Consider the following 16,701-nt stretch of genomic DNA (forward strand, 5'->3'; position numbering starts at 1 on the left):
TAGGCCGCTCGGGTCGGAGCAAACAGTTCTGGGGCCAGACGGCCCGCCCCTCGTAGACAGCAGCCTTTCCTTGGCACAGAAGGCACCACACCTCACACCACTCTCCCAGGCGCCTGATGGACTGAGCCCCACCAGGGGACGCCGCTCCCTGGGCCTGGGCAGGGCTCTCGCGGACTCTCTCTCTCCCTCTCTTCCCACCACAAGCACTGATGACTGTTGAAGTCGTGGGAAGCTTCCTTCCCTGCAGAAGAGAGAACGTAGCAATCTGGGCTCTGCTCCCAACCCCGTAGAGATGGCCCAAACTGACACCAAAACGCCGATGCTCTTCCCTTCCAGACCAGACCGTTGACCCTCCATTCGTTTTGCCTCTTGGAACGTTCTTTTATGCAGTCTTTTACTTAGCCTTTTAGGGCAGTCTGAGTACAAATCAAAAGTCTAACTTGTCTCTGATTCCTCCTGTTGTCTATGTGTATATGCGTGAGAATAGAGGTGGATGAGAGTGTGCGTGTGTGCGTGTGTGCAATTTTATACGTCTGTGTATTTTCTTAAGTACCTGTGCACACATAGAGTGCATTACTGCCACCTTTTTTCAATAAGCTGTTTTATCAGTTATGGCTTCTACAAGTTTGCTAATTTAGACTCCTTTATTGCCATATCTTTAAACTAACAATAGATGATTTCGGTATATATATATATTTTTTTTTGCTTATTTATAGGTGCTGTATTTTATTATCTGATTGTTAGGAAGGGATGAAAGGGGCAAATATTCTTTAGAGGGATAGACTGCCGGCAGTATTGGGTATAATTTACAAGATGTAGTTGTCATACTGTATATTACTGATTGAAAACTTTTTGACCGTATTGTGTATCATTGAAACCTTTGTCTTAGGTCAACATCTTTGGATGACATTTTAATGGTGCATTCATTATTTCTTAAGTTTAATATTATCTTTTTTTGATTTGGGGGTGGGAGGGAGTTATAATTTTAGAGGTATGCTCCCGCTATTACACCTCAGTGTGCTTGTATTAATTAACTTGTAGGACTTTGACTGTAAGATGTGAAACCACATTTCTTGCATGATGTTTTAGAAATTATATATTTCATTTACAGTCTTTTAACCTGCAGCTGCAGCACTTAGTTCAAGTTTTCACAAATTTAAGAGTCACTACACTAAAGACAATGCCTTTTCATGAATAAGAAGTTTTCAGAAGGCTCTAGGAGGCTATGAGGCAGGCTGTTTGTCTTTTGATAGTTGCATCATCTCTGAACTTGAAATCTGATTCAGTGAGAAGAGAATTCAGAATGAAGGAGCTTAAGGGGATACAGATTAACATCTGGCCAATTCAGGTGCATTAAGAAGAGCGAATTTGCATTAGTGACCCTTAGGACAGTGAGTAGCAGAGCCCCTGACAGTACTGTGGTATCCTCTCCACAAAAACCTTGAGGGAATTTTGTCATGTGTGATGAATCACTAAATATCTGATTTTCATCAGAATCAAAAGCAGGGAGTTAACAGGAAATACTAGGGTAGTGTTTTAATTTTAAAGGCATGACTGTTATATATGGAGGTATTAAATCTGAAGAAATTGAAAAATTATAAAATTGTTCATTCTTGTGGCCAAATAGTAACAGTCTAAAACAGCCACTTTGGCTCTTCCAAGCAATTTAGTCATTTTTGTTGTGTTTTTTGTGGGGTTTTTTTTTTAACTAGGTTATTGTTTTTTTCCATTCTGTCTTTTTTGCCAGACTTACATCTGGGTGCTTGATACAATCAGTTGGTTAAATTTTGCTTGCAGTTCTGTATTTGTATTTTTTTTCTTTATTTATTGTTTTTATTGCGATCCCAACCCTATCCTCTTCTGTGTTTAAGCTATCACCTTCTGTAATACTAAGAGCTGCCACTAAATAACAGAAACCTGTCAGCACAGGAAGTGTCCCTCCCTCCTCATTGCACCCCTCATTTTGAGTCTAAGGGTTGATCTTTCATCTTGATAAGCAATATTCAAGTGCCTTGAACAGCATCTTCTCCGTGGGGTTTCACCTTCAGCTGGCTGGCGTTCCAAGCAGTGGCTCCCACAGGCAGCTGACCTCCTCCTCTTTACGCTCCATCAGTTTAAAAAGCTGGTGTGTACCTCTCCCCTGGGGAAAACAGTTCCATACGAAACACTAACACTTAATTACAAGCTCCATTATACCATTTTAAATGGCTTCTTTTTGTTAATTGGAGGCAGTGTTCATAACTTAAGGTTTTTGCCATTACTTATCTGGCTAAGTGGAGGCTTAGCATAAAATCAGTGTTCACATCAGCCTCTTGCTCCTTGGTTCCTGCCCATGCTCTCTCGTGGTGTCTGAGGTGCAAGGTGTGTGGGTTCTGGCCTAGACCCATTCAAGTGACTTCCCTTGAATCTCCAGATCAGTCAGGATGTCTGTGATTTCTGTCCACCAGACCGCTTTTCTTGAGAAAGAATAACCACGACCATTAGCTCAATTTAATTACCCTCAGAGCCGACCTGCCTGAGGAACATCACAACCCAAGGTGGCGCATGGTCAGCACACTGCCCTGGGATGCAGGCTTGGGAGACGTGTCCAGGAAATTCCAGGATCTTGACTCGTATGACTACTCTCAGACCCTGGCCATTGTATCTGGGCAAGTGACTGAGGCAAGAAGGTAACCATTCATGGCCTCCTGTACTTCCAGTGCACAAATGCCTCCCTGCCCAGTTTCCTTCCTGTTGGCATCTTTGTTTTCTCCCCACTTAAAAACCATCCTGTCCAATGTGGACCTCCAGGTCTCCTGGCTAGTGGGCCACACCCAGAGGCTATGGAGCTTTGGGTTAAGTGTTCCTCTGTGCTCTCTCTGGCACAAGAGGCCCCTGCCCTGGGTCCAGGAGGAAGGGAACACCCCATCTGCCTCCTTGGTGAGGGCACATCAGTTGTGCAGCTCGAGAGCAAACCTAGCAGAAGGCAGGCTGTTCTTTAATCCACGGGAGCGCTCCAGTGTCGGCTCACTCCCCTAAGATCATGCAGCGTCATGCTCTGAGAGGCTAGAGTAAGAATCACCAGGCATCTCGGGCTGCAGGAGGGTGCCTTCCAGCTAATGTTGGGCTGGGTTTCTCTCTTTCTCCTGAACTCATGTTCTTTCATGCAGGACTAATCAATGAACTCTATTGACATTCTTTGCAATGTTTTTCATTCCTCTGATTTTAGAAAAACAAACCTCACTGAAAATAGCAGAGGAGCCGGGGGAGTATATGCACATCCTGGGATTAGCACAAAGTGGAACAGTGATAGTGACTTACGAGAGCTGGAGCTGGGGGACCATAGCCTTTACCTTAAATGCACTATGACAGCCGCCTCTCCACAGGCCTATAAAAACAAGAGTCTGCTTGTGGCTATCCCAAGCCCCTGCTTTTGGAGGCCAGAAAGCCGGCTGTGAGGGGAGATGTAACAAGGCGCATCCCTTCAGGCTGGAGGTTTGGCTCCTTCCCTGGATGTCCTCCCTTGTCACAGCCCTCATTTATCCCCATCTACCTCACTAGCCTATGCTCCCATTTGACATCACTCCTCACCCACACCCTCCGAACCATGCAGCAAGTGGACTGGGGGAGAGAGAATGCTAGAAGGGTGGCATCCATGATCGAAGCCTGGTGGGAAGGCGTCTCTCTCTTGTGAGCACAACCTGACAGACAGCTGTGCTCTGTGAGGCCATGGATTTTCCTCTTGACTTCCACCTGTTCCTAAAGATCTGTCAGCTGTTTCCTTGGCAGGCAGGGGCAGTCTCAAGCCTCAAAGGGCCTTGTCTTTGGCCTGCCTTTTCTTTCTGCCCATTTCTCTCAGCTGTTAAGATCCATCACAGTCATTTTCCTTGCCCTAGGCTGCCCCTAAATGGCCACATGAGGACACTTACCTAGGGTTCCCGCTGGCATGGGGGAACTCTGTCTTTATTCTCTCTGACACTGGGAGGTTAGGACTTCAGCTCCACTGTGACACTCCTTTGGAAACATCTCAAAGACAGGAGAGGATATAGCGTTCTCCAGCCCACTCACCCAGCCTTCAGTCACATGGCTTCCCACGAATATGCCAGTCTCCACCCAGTGCTAAAGGAAACCAGCTCCCAGGGCTGCTGGTTGGATGTGGATCCATCCACCATGGTGGCCAAAGTGTTCTCCTGATGGAAAAGATTTGGAAGTGGGGGCGTAAGATTGGTGCCATCACCGTGCCCTTGAGCATTTACTGGTAAAAGCTCGCGTGTAAAAATGCCCCCAGTCCTTCTGCAGTTTTGGGCCTTGATGGCAGGTGAGCCTTTGTGACCCACAAGGCAGAGCTCCTGCCCTGAGTGGCAAGGTGGTGTCCTGGGACTCCAGCGTGATGTAGTTCCATTTCCCGGTCCACTGAGTGGCAGGCTGGCCAGCTCGCTTGCTTGCTAAGAGATTGGTGCAATTTGACAATACCATTCCCATTCCCAGCAGTGTCTGCCTTTTGGAAGATAAAACCTACTGGGGGAAGAAACAAGTTCCCAATTAAATTTCCAAAAAGATCCAGCCGTAAACCCCTTAGAGCAGCGGTTCTCAACCTGTGGGTCGCGACCCCTTTGGGGGTCAAGCGACCGTTTCACAGGGGTCGCCTAAGACCATCAGAAAACATAATTACATATTGTTTTTGTGATTAATCACTATGCTTTAATTATGGTCAATTTGTAACAATGAAATTGGGGGTCACCACAACATGAGGAACTGTATTAAAGGGCTGCGGCATTAGGAAGGTTGAGAACCACTGCCTTAGAGCAATGGTCGCCAACCGGTGGTCCGCAGACCACTGCTGGTCCGTGAGGTCTGAAAGGTAGGCGACCGCTGCCTTAGAGGGGTGCTGAAGCTGAGGCCAGAGCCCACTGGGTGAATCAAGGCAGCAGAGGACAGGGTGTGGGGAGCAGCCAGCTGAGCGAAATGGGCCCCATCCCAGAGTCTTCCTGCCCCAACATCCCCAGCAGCCTGTGAGCCTCCTGCCTGGCCAGGGAAGAAAGGGAAATGCAACCCCCCCTCACCAGTCCCACTTGCAGGAACTGCCCCACGACCAGGCCGGCTGCCACCTTTCCACCACCTCCTCCCTCCAAAGATCCCGTGTCCACGCTGACAGTGGCATCATCTCCATTTTCGTTTTTGGATGAAGTGACATTTAGCTTTAACAAGACATTTCCAAAGCGCCTAGTCTCCTCAAAAATGCTGACTTTAAAAGTTGGGCATTGTAGACAAAGAATCCTAAAAAAGATTAGTGAGAGAAAGACATTAGGCTATTCGTAAATGTGCGCTTTCCCCATCCCCTTTACTAAACTTTTAAAATACCTTTGAGTTGCTTTTCATGATCATTTTATCCAGTACTGTTAAGAAGTGTAGCCTTTGTTACTGTAATTTCTGTAGTGTTTAGGCTTTAATTTTACCACAAAATGTGCTGTTTGCTATGTATCAAGCTTTCTGTGGTCAGAAAGGAAAGGTGCCTTATATCCCAATGTCACAGCTACATCCCTATGGAAAATAATCAGAAGCACAGTGTGTACGGAAGCTTTGGGACTTCCGTTGGTGAAACCAGACTCCCGTCAGCAAGACACATGGAAGTGGCACGGGGCTGCTTTTGTTCTATAGTTCCTTTTTTCTCCTTTTTCATTTTCCTTTTGTCTCTTTTTTTTTTTTTTTTGTAGTTTGCTTTAAACAGAAAGCACTTAAATAGATGACTATATGTAAAAGCTCTGTGCAATAGAAATCATTTTTCTTCATTTTTAAGAGATAATGTATTGCACACCAAATGAACTCAAAGTAAGCTTTAGACCAGGGCGATTCAGGTTGTGGATGAGTATGTTCACTGTAGTTCCGTTTATTCATGAACTGAAGGGAAACAGGCTTCCCTCCCCCCACCCCGCCTGCCCATTGCTGACCACCAGGCTAGACCTGCCGGGCGCTTGGCCAGAACCGCTGTCTGGGCGGCAGCCTGGGGGTGTTTGTGACTCAGCAGCTGAGAACCTCCCTTCCAGCACTTAACCTTTTCTTGTTGAGATGGATTGACTGCTACTGACCTGCCAGCGTGCGTGAGGATAATTATAAAAGGATGTTTCCTTGAGGGAAAAAAAAATATTTCTATCCTCTTCTATTTATTATTAGGTTAATCATTTAAGTACTTATCAGGAGTATATTGTTGTTTTGTGTTGTTGTTGTTGTTGTTGTTATAAATGCTTTTTGCTATCACTCCAGTGGTTACTGTCTTCTGCCTCCTGCCCTCCCCATCCCACCCCCAAAAAGAACCGAAAGGCCTGGGGATTTAACTGGGGGCAGAGGGGGTTTCTCCCACAGAGTTAGACGTCTGTCTCCAGGGTAGCCACTCAAACACTGGTGGTCTTCACGTGGCTTTTCAAGTGAGAGTTGATGAACAAAAACCTACCAGTGTGAGGAAATGCCGAGCTGAAGAACACTCGTGTGAGGAGCTGCAGAGGAGACTTAGAAAAGCAAGGTTGAGTTCCCCAAAGCCTCCTAGAGCCTCTGTAAGACTTCTGGGTTCATGAAGTGTCCGCGAGGAGCCCTGGTCAGAGAGGGCGCGGCGGCCTGGCCAAGGCTATGACTTCCGAGGGAGAGAATGGTTTCTTGTAAGGCTCATGTGGGTTGACATGTTTTAGTTGGCTGCTGTCGTTGTTGTTGTTGTTTTTCTTGCATACGCATTTGGTCAAAACCATCTGTTGAAGCAACAGTGTTCTTAGTTTGGCTGTGGCTTGAGGATCCACACCAAGGAGGCCATGGGGGAGCCCCTCTCCCCCTGACTGTGGCTAAGTGTGTAGGGAAGTTAGATGTGGGCAGAGCTTTCTGTGGTAGAAGCACAGCCAACAAGACACCCAGTTGCTTGCAAAGGGGTGTGAGGGCGAAGTGGGTCTGGCCTCGGGCCTGGGGGCTCACCCTCATGGACACAAGAGAAGGAAGCTCCCCCGGGCCAAAGCAGGGGCTCTGCTCACCCCCGCTGGAGCCAGACCGCTGTCTCTGCTCCCATCCACCGACCCCCGACTCACTTTCCACCTCATGACTTTCCGCTTCTCTGAAGTCATTTGGAGGTCCTGGTTCTGTTCTCATCTCTCAAAGAATGCCCTCCAATGAAAGAACTGTCCTCATCCCCGCCCCAAAGGGTTTCCATCTCTCTCTAATTAGTCTATGCATGTCTCTCTCTTGAGCCGTTTTCTGCCTCTTGAGAAAACGGGCATCTCATGTCCCACCTTCTGAGACCCCTCAGAAAATGCTGTGCATTTTGGAGATGTGAGGATTCGTTCAAAATTCTTAAAGCATTTGAGAATAGCTTGTTATAAAATAAAAGTGGGGAAAGTAAAGGTTTTCCCACATCCTTCCCACTGAGTAAGACCTAGCTCTTTGCAATTGTGCAATAACTACTTGCCTGCGAGCGGGTAGCCACGCTCCTGTCCAGACTACTAACACAGCACAAGCCAGGCGCGCTCACCGAGTGGCGACTTCTTCCGGAGAATTCTTAATAAGCTCAGCTCCCCCCAGTGTATCGTGGTGTCTTACATTTTAGCAGTATTTTATATTTTCTGTAACGCACTAAGTCTTAGATGTTTTTAGAGCTTGTTTGTTAATACTCACAATCACAGACTTTTTTAAAAGATCCTCACAGAGACCCAACTGACCAAAAAAAAAAATAAAAAAATGGCATCATTTATTTGTACAAATAGCTTTGAGAAGCCTCTGCTGTGTTGCTGTGACCCATCTCTGGTAACATTTTATTTCTTGCTATTTGTTTTCAACATTAAGAGTCAAAAGTTGCTCCGGCTGGCATGGGGGTGGGGGGGGCGCCCGTCAGACCCTCAGCCTTGTCCCTTCTGTCTTTGGTTAGCCATACGATGTTTGTTCTCAGCACTGTACAACGGTCCCTATATGATATGGAGAAGCAATATCACTGTATGAAACTCACACCATGTATTATTATTATTCACTAGCACCCTAGGTGTGATAATTGAAGTAAATATCTTTTATACAAACACAAGAATGTGTGGGTCGTTTTTATTTAAAGTGCTCTGGCCTGAGAAGCAGCAAACACTGTCATTCTGGGTTGAAAGGCACCTCGAGCATTGCCAGCCGAGGCAGCCGTTCCTCCACCTTCCCATGCTCCGGTGGTGTGTGGCGTCCTGGCAGGTGGCAGCAGAAACCTGGGCCTGGGTAGGGTGCAAAGGCCCCACTGTCCAGTTTCCCATGCAGACATGGTGCCTGCTCCGTAAGGGTCTTTGTCCCTGCTCGCTGTCGTCACCTTTATTGTTTGGGGGCCCTTGAAGCCCTGACCTCCCCAGCATCCACTTTATTGTCTGTGGAAAGGTGGCCCACAGTGCTGGGTCTGGCACTGGGCCGATGGTAGCTTGGGTGCCGCTGCCTGGCCTCCGCCTGCGCTGGGGGGTCTCGCGCTGTGTCCCTGACTCCTGATGTGAAGAAGGAGCAGCCGAGAGCACCCATTAATGCAGGCCAGTGAGTTCCCACTCAGGAAAAGGGAACTGTGTCGTGTGGGTTTCTGGAATGATCTGGCTCCTGAGAAGGGGCCTGTCTCTCCCGCCAGTCTCGGGGCTGGAGGTGGGAGAGCTCTGAGAATTGGCTGCTAGGTGGTCCGAATGCTGTGACAGGTGTTTCTCATCTTGAGATCTACAGGGTTGGCAGAGAGTCGCCATCCTTACTGATGTGTGACTGATTGGGAGGTGTTTGTTCGTTGTGCGTTAAGCTGTAGTTTTCAGAAGGTGAAGCTCCAATATGTGTCACAGAAACATGAGTTAAGCGGGACTTGAACCTCCAGTGCGAGACCCCGGAGCCTGGGCAGTCTCGCATCAGCGCCAGGTGCTCCTGGCAGCCCCGGGTTTCATCTGGTCACGCGAGGACATGGGGCTGCCTAAAGCTGCCCCCAGATCTCTGCCCCCCTCCCCTCAGACGGGAGAATTAGCATAAAACCACTAGAGCTCTACCAGTTTGACAAAGTCAAGTCTAGCTCAGCTAACATTCTGCTGTTTTTCTGCTTGCTAGTGTAGGTATGCCCCAATTTTTAAAGATCCACTAGCTAAATTAAAATATCAAATGTTAAAAAAAATACACTTAGCACAAAGTCCTTTTACCCCTAAAATCTCCCAAGTGCTTTTAAAGTGAGACTTAGTGACGCAAAACGGCAGTTGCACGTGGTGTTGCAGGCCTGACTCTGCTTTCGTAAACTGCCAGTTCCAGCGGCAGCAGAGGAAGCCAGGTTTCGTGTTGTGGCTGCAAGTGGGCGATGCCCCCGCCCCTGGCAGAGTGCTTAGCCGCCCTGCGTGTGGCCTTTCTCCTTGCCCTGTAGTTAAGTGGGTCTGAATGAAATAATGGGCCGTCTTTGATGCCCTGAGGAAACACAATTGCAGATGTACAGGGAATGGCAACAAGATGATATAATTATTGGAGGGAAGGAGGGAGGGAGTCGTCTGCCATGATCCTGTCTGCTGATTTTAAAAGGGCCTCTAGCCCGGCCCATTGGCTCCGTTGTTCAGAGCGTTGTCCCGTGCACCAGGGGGTTGCAGGTTCAATTCCTGGTCAGGGCACTCACCACAGGCAACCGATCAATGTTTCTCTCTCACATCGATGTTTCTCTCTCCCTCCCTGCTTTAAAATCAATTAAAAACAAACAAACATATCCTCAGGTGAGGATTTTAAAAGGGGGCTCCAAGTGGCTGTCTTGGGACCTGGTTGCTTCTTCCTCCGCGGCTCTTGCATGGCGGCTCTGGAGGTCACTGCTTCCGCATTGGTTTCTGTAGGGTGGTGAGAACCGGATGGTGATGTTGGGGTGCGGGGGGGGCCGGTCTTCAAGTTCCTGATGGGAGTCTGGCCCACCCAGCGTGCAATGAGCTGTGTTAGTGGAAGTGGGAGATGCAGCCCAAGCCTGGTTTGGGTAGGCATTCATAGGTTCCTGCCTCTTCCGAGAAGCTTGGGGTCTCAGAATGTCGGTGGAAAGCACCTTTTTTTTTTTTTTTCCAAGCAAAATGGTTTGTGGACAGGTAAAGCAGAGCTGCTCTGTTCAGGGCGCGGTGGGGGGTGCTCCAGGGAGTTAGATTTGAGGACCCCACTCACTGACCAGAGGGGCATAGGCCGTTCCTTGTGGTCAGGGGGCACTGCGTTGGAGTTGGAGACCCAGCATCTCCTCTTACCAGCTGGTGTGACATGGGCAAGTCTTGGTTCATGCTCGGGAAATCTTTTCTGAAAGAATGAATGAATTTAACTTCTTTGAGCTTCTCTTTCCATCTCTGGAAAGGGAATATAATAATGCCAGTCTCACAGGGCTGCTGAGACGACTAAGTGATAATACCTGCACACTGCTCAGCATGGCGCCTGGGCCCACGGCGGGCACCCGGGGCATGTTCGTGGCTGTCGGCCAGGGTGATAGACAGGGCATCAAATATGGCACATTATTTGTTTGCTAGAGCAGCTGCCTGCAAAGTTGTTTCCACGTTGGGCCAGAGCAGGAGGGGCCCCAGAGCACCAGCGGCTGCCAGCCTCAGCTCGCCGTGGTGACACCTGTGACGTACCAATCGGCACCCAGGTTAGGCAGCAGAGTTCTCCACACCCTGCAGCTCTCCAGCCCCTGATGAAAACTCAAGGCTCGGTGTCCTTGAATGTCCGAGGCTGCCACCACTGGACTCAGTCACAGACAGGAAGGAGGACCTCCCTGCTCCCCACTCTTGGGGAGAAAGGGCTGCACCCTCCACAGAGGCGGCTCCCTCTTAGAGACCCATCTGACTTAAGCATCTGTCAAAGCTGATCCCCATCCACTTACAGCCGAACCCAGAAGCCTCCCATGTTTGAGGAGACTAGATCCTCTGGGGCCCTGGTTCTCACTGCAGGTGACTATACCCCTGGGACACTTGGCAATGTCTGGAGACATTTTGGGCTGTCACAAGTGGGTGGGGATGCTACTGGCAACTACAGCCGTGATGTTCAACCGGTGTACTGCGAGAATTTCTAAAACATCAGGGGCACTGACCACTCTTCCCTTAGATTGTCAAATTAAAAAAAAAAAAAAAATGACAACAGCCAACACAATAGCCATCCTGTGTGACTGAATCAAAATTGTACCTATTTTTTTTCTGTCAGATTGGCAAAAAATATATTTTTTGGTGTGTCACAGAATTTTAGTAATTAGGTTATGTGTGCCATGAGATTTTTAAAAAGGTTTAAAATTGCTGCTCTAGAGCAGTGGTTCTCAACCTTCTGGCCCTTTAAATACAGTTCCTCATGTTGTGACCCAACCATAATATTATTTTCATTGCTACTGTTATGAATGGTAATGTAAATATCTGATATGCAGGATGGTCTTAGGCGACCCCTGTGAAAGGGTCGTTCGACCGCCAAAGGGGTCGCGACCCACAGGTTGAGAACCGCTGCTCTAGAGGCTGCCAAACCTGCTGATAAACACCCTACAATGCATAGAACAGTACCCCCACGCCCACAAACAGTGGCCTGGCCCCAGACATCGATGGTGCTGAGCTCTAGAGTGGCGGAGTTCCTTCACTGGTACCTTGAGCTGATTGATAGTCACTGAGGACTGCTGTGTGCCAGCGACGTGCTCCAAGCTAGGTGTCCAGTGGCCTCAAGTCGCTCACAGCCCAAAGGGGAGACAGACCAGGTGCTGAACCACAGCTGAGGCTGGTCTTGTCATTGCTACTGAGGGGCATCTGAGTGGCAACTTGGGAAAGGGCAGACTTCACAGGGAGCGGCCTTAAGACAGGAAGAGGCACTTCGGGTAAGCAGGCCAGGACAGTACACGAAAGTGAGGGGCGGCACATGCTCAGAGGCAAGTGTCAGAGGGACAACAAGGGCTGTGCTGGGGAAGGTGCGCCGGCGGGGAGGGGGTGACCATGCTGATAAACACAGAGCCAGTCTGGAGGTGATGGCTCTAGGTGAGGCTGTTCTTTCCACCCAGCATCTAGAGCAGCCGTGGGCAAACTACGGCCCGTGGGCCGGATCTGGCCCGTTTGAAATGAATAAAACTAAAAAAAAAAGACCATACCCTTTTATGTAATGATGTTTACTTTGAATTTATATTAGTTCACACAAACGCTCCATCCATGCTTTTGTTCCGGCCCTCCGGTCCAGTTTAAGAACCCATCGTGGCCCTCGAGTCAAAAAGTTTGCCCACCCCTGCTCTAGAAGGACTCAGGTGTCGCCGAGAGCATCTGCAGCCATGCTTGGGTGCAAGGGTCCCAGCTGGGGAGAAAGTGTCCCCAGCCCCTCCAAGGGTGCACACATTAGCGAGGTGCAAGGTCACCGTGGGGCTTCGTGCTGGCACGTGTGTCGTCCCAATGCCAGGGCCAGCTTGTGCCCGTTACGTCTGAGTCGCACATCTGCGTAGAGAATGCGCCCCGCAAAGGGGTGTCCTGGAGATACAGATGGAGCGTCATTAGCTTACCACTGGACCCCAGGTGGCCAGAGTGGACGAGCGGGAAGAGAACGGTGTTCAGGGGCGTGCCAGGAGCAGCATGTTCCCGGCTCAGCAAGGGGGAGAACCAGCAAAGGAGACTGAGGAGGGGCGGCCAGCAGGACAGGAAGCTGGGAGCTGCCGTGACCTGGAAACCAGGGGCCGATGGGTCAGTAAGATGAGGGCTGAGCACAGAGATGTGTGACGCTGGTAAGGACAGTTGGCATAGTGAGTATCTGAGTCTGATGGGAAAGGTTTAGGAAAGTGAACACGTAGAATAGAAGACTTCTTCTAGCTGGAGGGGGCAGTGAAGTCGAGAGGAGAGAGAGAGTTGGGGGAGGGGATGAAGAGGAGAGGAGAGAGGATCGGATGGGGGACCATGCTCCGTAGTTGTGGAAAGGAGAACAAGAGCTGGTGCTGCAGGAGAGGGAGGACACTGGCAGGAGTGGGGGCCCTTGCCCAGGAGTGAGGGGCTGGCACCTGCAGGCTCAGGGAGTGCTCAGCACTCATCTCTGGCCACCCGGGGACAGACAGGTGCAGAGGCGGGGAGGGGGTGGATGTGTGAGCTGCTCGCTCCCCTCAGAGCTCTCCACGCAGAGAGACTTGTGCCTTTAGCAGCCCCAGAGCGCCTACCTGGCTTGCAGGTGGCTGATTGAATAACAGAGTCCCCCACATCCCCCGCAAAGAAAGTGGTAGACACAACTTCCCAGGCCTTGCCATCCGACTCCAGTTGTGATAAGGTTCTGCATTTAATCAGTGTGCAGTCAGAAATCGTTCTTGACCTGAAGTCATAGTCCAGCCTCCTTAAGTTTTGACCTTGACCTTGCTTTGCTGTTTCTCCCCTCTGTGAAATGGACTCTCTAGGACAGCGGTCGCCAACCAGTGGTCCGAGGAACACTGGTGGTCCGTGAGGTCCGACAGGTGGGCGACCGCTGCTCTAGGAAGATTCCCCGGGAAGGAGGTGGTTTCATGAACTTCCATGAGGGTAGGAGGCTGCCTTGGGCCCATCTCACAGGGGCTTCTGCCACCTTGCAGAGGCAGGGAGTTCTCTCCACCCTCCCCGCTTCTCCCCGCCACACTCATCTGCGTGTCGCCCCTCCTAGATGCAGGCATCTCCCCCAGATGCAGAGACTCGGTTTTGCATGCTCTGTACTCCTGAATACCCTCTCTCTTGAGCACATCCCCTCCTCACACAGTGTCTGCCCATCGTGCTGCCCCATCTGGCATCTGTCCAGAGTGGTGCCCAGGTCCCTCCGCCACACCCCTGCTGCTTCCCGCTGCACTGCTATTTGACCAAACCCTCCCCGTGGTTCGCTCCAGCCCTCACCCCCTCAGCCTTTCTTGCGACACCAGTGAGCCCTCCTTACCCGTTGATGCTCCCTATTCAGTTGGTGCCTTAACACACTTTCTCCTGATGTCCATCCTGCCTCCTGCTTCCTCTTCTCCGGGTCTTTCCCAGGACGCCTCTGAAAATGTCAGCGTTCCAGGAGGCCCTGGCTGTTCTCACCACAGTGCCCTCTGGGCTCCCACATCTGCTGCTGGGGGCTCAGCCAGCCCTGGGCCCTGAGCTCTCGCCAGCCTGCATCTCCCCGCTCAGGCCCAGGGGTCCAGCTTCCCACACAGAGGTCCCCTTAGCTGTTCTCTAGCACATCATCCTCAGTACAGCAAACCACACTGCTGCTCACCCGTTCCCCGTGTCGGGGCCAGTTCCAGGCATGGAAGAGCACGCCCTCCTTCAGGGACACCCACGTGGTCAGGCTCCTGGCCTTCTCATCCTTCCAGTGCAGAACGGCAGGTCCATCCATGGGGCTCCCAGACAATGTCCAGGTCCTGCCACTGCAGCCTCGGGTCCGTGCCCCTGCTTAGGGCCTTCATTCAGTCTTATCCCATCACCTGCACTGCCCAGCCTTGCCCAGCCTCTTCCCTGGGGCTCACGGGCAGCCATCCTCCATGTCTGCTGTGAGCATGCCAGCCAGCCCTCAGTTTCACGCACAGCCACCTCTTCACTCAGCCTTGCACCCCCAGAGATCAACTTAGCGGCTAACCCAGTGTCTGGGTGCGTTTGCAGCAGCAGCAGCAGCAGCAGCAGTGGCAGGCTGTCCAGGCCAGTTTAACAAAGCCCCTGGCGCCGCAGGCTGGGGCTGCCTGGGATAAAGGGTTGCTGTCAGGGCCCTCACACATTCACAGTGTCACGTGTGTGCTCGGGCAGGGACCTGTGTGCCCAACCCGTTAGCAGCAGGCACAGACACAAATACACAGGAACACCCGCCTGGGGACCCCATATCTCCCCCGTGCACACAGATGCCTCCAGAGGCTGCAAGTCCCTCCTACCCCAGGGTCCTGGCTGAGACCAGGCTGGGATGGCCACAGGCTGGTGACCGACAAAATATGCAGTCCACGGAGTCATCTCACTGGCATTTTATCCAGCCCTCACGTCATGCTTCCCTCTGCACCATGCTGCGTGCACAGCGCCAGGGACGCGGGCTCGCTCTGCTGGGCAGCAGTCCCCCGCTCCACAGGTTCCCCACCTCTGCCCTGTCTCTTCTGCGCCCCGGGCCCTCATCCCTGAAAATGAGATGCTCCTCACCTAGCCTTCTCTGGGCTCCACACCTCCATTCGTGCTGGGGTCTGTGTGCCCACCGCCACGGTCATCGCAACACCACTTTGGATGTGCTCCTGATGTGGCTGTCCTTATGGATTCGCCGTGGCCGGAACGTTCCCTCTCTCGGTTCCTCTCCCCCATCTCACCACGACTTCTGTCCACCTCGCCTCCTAAGCACGTGTGGCGCAGCAAGGTGACGCTGCTCTCCAGTCCCATCCTGCAGGTCTGAGACCACAGGACCGCACCTCCAGGCCAGTGGGTCATGGCATTGGGGGTCCCTCTGGGCCTCTTGCCCGTGGGGTCTGCTTAAAGCTCTCGTAGGCCCTACACGCTCCCAACCTGACACCCACAGGCCTCCCTCTTCAACTTGGCCCTGCCTCGGGTCCAGTCTCTTCCCCCAGCCCCACCTTGGACACGCACTTCCGCCACCACCGCTGACCTGCCAGGTACAAAGAGGTGCTCAGTGGTGTCTAAAGGAAGAAATCTATTCAGGATCTGAACCATTTGGGCCTTGCCCCATGTGGGGAAGGGCTTAGACATAGCCATGGCGGACACCCTGGGGGTTGGTCTCAGGCTGGGAAGCCTCCGTTCATCTGTTCTGACTGCCTGGACTGTGGTGAGGTGTGTAAAGGGTTTGGCATGCAGCGGTCACCTAGGAGATGGAGCAGGTGGGGGTGAAGCTGACTGCCCCGGCCCCGGCCCCTGCCCTGGCCTGGTTTGGCCAGCTGGTCAGCAGGATTCACAGTAAAGGGCCAGTCCACCTGGAAGGCACAGGGGCCCTGCTGGTATTGCATAGCCTGGGGCCTTTGGGCATTTCTGAGACCACAGTGCCCCCTGGTGGCCATGCAGTCCTTCCAGAGGAGAGCACCGTGTGCCTCCGGGCTTGGGCCTCCCTCTCTGGGAAGGTTTGTTGTCACCATTTTACAGATGAGGCCCAGACCAGGTGGCTCAACTGCCCAGAGTCACACAGCCAACCGGAAGAAGGGCCAGAACTCAAACTTGGGTCTGCCTGGCTTCCAAGCCACCACTGTCCGCCCTGCCAGCGGCTGCCGAAGGCTCCCACGGGGCCTGGGCTGGGAGAGCACCCCCACATCTCCCACTCCCAAAAGGGCAGGGACGTGGGTTTGCCTGGTGGGAAAGACACTGCACACTTGGATGGAGGAGAAAGGGACAGGGATTCCTGGGTCCCCCCCCCCCCCCCGCCCCCATCCCCACCACTGTGCTGGAGCCTGTTGGGTGAGGGGCTACTGGTGTCCGCTCACTCCCCGGCCCTTACTTGGTCTGAGGGAGGCCTGCCCACCCCACACTGCACGTCAGTACCTTTCTCCACCACTGCTACCCCCGAGGCCTCTGGAAGAAACTTGGGGCTCCTTGTGTTCAGCCCCCGTGCCCTGCTTGACAGGCAGGGGCGGGGGTGGCCAGGCTCACCCAGCTGGTCATGGCAGAGCCAGGGTGGACCGTGTTTCCCAAGTCCTGGACCTGGACTCCTTCCCTTCCCCGGGGGTTTCATGAGCACAGAGAGCTCTTGGGGCCAGGAGTGCCCCTGACCCTGCTGGCTGCTCCGATGGCAGTCCTTCAGGCAGAAGAAGGTGGGGAGGGAGCAGCCAGCACTCCGCTGTGGCCCCAGGAGGTCCTGCTTATGGCC

The 16,701-nt window shown here is 52.0% G+C and overlaps 1 protein-coding gene across 4 annotated transcripts in view; it reads left to right on the forward strand.

Annotated features, from left to right (window-relative positions):
* Positions 1–16,701, forward strand: part of CUX1 (cut like homeobox 1) — a gene marked incomplete at its 5' end in the record, with an annotated part of 366,038 nt that overhangs the window by 340,614 nt on the left and 8,723 nt on the right. The gene's annotated exons all lie outside the window — the stretch shown is intronic.

This window comes from Myotis nattereri (assembly GCF_964212035.1).
Source record: "Myotis nattereri genome assembly, chromosome: 4".
NCBI lineage: Eukaryota > Metazoa > Chordata > Mammalia > Chiroptera > Vespertilionidae > Myotis > Myotis nattereri.